The sequence below is a fragment of the Sinocyclocheilus anshuiensis genome, unplaced genomic scaffold (assembly GCF_001515605.1).
Source record: "Sinocyclocheilus anshuiensis isolate Anshui unplaced genomic scaffold, SAMN03320099.WGS_v1.1 scaffold1294, whole genome shotgun sequence".
NCBI lineage: Eukaryota > Metazoa > Chordata > Actinopteri > Cypriniformes > Cyprinidae > Sinocyclocheilus > Sinocyclocheilus anshuiensis.
In genome coordinates this window covers 116,344-118,612 of record NW_015558613.1, presented here as the reverse complement: position 1 = coordinate 118,612, position 2,269 = coordinate 116,344, and positions in this window count along the sequence as shown.

Below are 2,269 nucleotides of genomic sequence, written 5' to 3'. Positions count from 1 at the left end.
AAATTATTATAACAATAAGAATTCACTTCTGCTTCAGTCAGTTCAGATCGGTACTATGAATTTTTGCTGATATACAAGGAAAACAAGGACATTCAGTAAAGAGACCCGTGAGAGTAATTTCATACTGTATTCATATTGTATTACTGTGGGAAGAGGAGAGGCTCCTGCAGATAGTGTTAATGTGTGCCATGCTTCAGGCTTAATCACCTCAATCCGACTTTAAAGTCATCACATTTCCCACTCTCTCTGCCGAGGTGAGAGTCCTGTGAGTCACACACAAACACGTATTGTCTATGTGTGGAGTGACTCTGGAAGTTGTGTGGAAAATATCATATGAGAAGAAGATTTAACCATTATCTGTGTATGTAGGGAGTCATCATACATGCAGCGTGTTGGCCTGGCTCTTAAACTGTGTGCATGTTATTCAATATGAAATGCCTTCAGGGAGCACTTGCTCACACATATCTACAGTATGCTGACAGCATAACAAGGGTTTACAAGAGTTTGTCATCAAGGTGGTAAAGCTGTGACGCATTTTTGTTTGGTAGTAACCTAACATAAACAAGACAATATACTGTGATTCTCCTATTTAACAGCACAGTTTCTTTCTTTCACATGTGAAGAAATATATCGTGATATCAATTTTGGCCATATCGTCCAGCCCTATGATGTGTGCATGGTGAGAATAAAAACTTTAAAACTTTTCAAATCAAAGCAAAAATAGTTATAACATATTATAAATTAAAAACTAAAAAATCTCCCGGCACATACAAATTGACTATATGCAATTTTAAACGAGCCAGGAGAAAATATTTTATTTATAATAAAAAGTAAAATTAAAATATCCTGGCACATATAAATTGCTTGTGTGTGTAAATGTGCCAGGAGAAAATATTATTTTTGTGGTGAAAGCTGTTTGTTCCACTCAGAATTAAAACTACTGTCTACCTACATGACTCATTCCTGTTTCAGTATTCATTCATAGTCTTCTTGATCTTCTCCACCAATAACTCTTTACAGCCTGGGTCTGGATCTGCTGTGTAATCTTAATGTAAACCTCTTATTGTCATTGTGCTGTTTCTATTAGTTGTCTAATGGAATTGATATTGTCTGTGGCCTGCGGTCAGTAATTATACAGGGTCATCACAGAGAGGTGTTTATGTTTTCAGCCTGGTTCCCACGCCACTTAAAGAGGGAAACTATTATAGACTCATCCTCTGAAGCAGCCTTTACACTTTAAAGTAAATCATTAAAAAAATTATAATAATTAAAATAAAGTAAAATAATTAAAATAATATAAATAAAATAAATAATGTGTATTTATCGGCACTCTTTCCGCCCATGCAAGATTTTTATGAAGGTAGCGCCACCTAGTGGTGAAACATTGTTGATCCTGATATTGCGCCATATTTCATATCCACATGGGACCCAGGCATAGACTTTTGTCCTCTGTAGAGGACATTATATTTTAGTGAATTTCTCTGAGACAGTACATGCCACAGTTTTATCATAAACACTCCTTCTCCTTGGTCTTTAAATATGACTGATATTGACAGAATTATCAAATTTAGCACTCTTAGGGAAATATGATGTTTTGTAATTATCCTTTAAATCTGGCTAATTTTCTAATTGTTTGTCGTAAATAAACATCTCAGGAAAAATGTCATGGGGTTTCAAATCGGAATATGGCTTTTTGTTACGAAACGGGGCATCATTTTCATACATGTCTTCTGTAGAGGACACCAGGACAAACATCATGTTAATCAAAATGCTTTTCAGAGATATCAAATGTTTGGAGGTTTGATCAGAAACACTCCCTCTCCTTGGTCTTTAAATATGACTGAGATTGACAGACTGATAAAACTTAGCACTCTTAAGGAAATATGATAATGTTTTGTAATTATAATTTAAATCTGGCTAATTTTCTAATTGTTTGTCGTAAATAAACATCTCAGGAAAAATGTCATGGGGTTTCAAATCGGAATATGGCTTTTTGTTACGAAACGGGGCATCATTTTCATACATGTCTTCTATAGACACCAGGACAAACGGCATGTTAATCAGGCATTTTTGGGAGACACAACAAGTCAATGGGGCAAGAAATTATCAATATTCCTATGAAATATGAGATATTCTTAGGTATTGCTCCCATTATTACACTTCTTTTTCTTCTTTTCATTATGGTTTGCCCCAAGAACACATTAAAGGGGTCATATGATGCGATTTCAAGTTTTCCTTTCTCTTTGGAGTGTTACAAGCTGATTGTGCA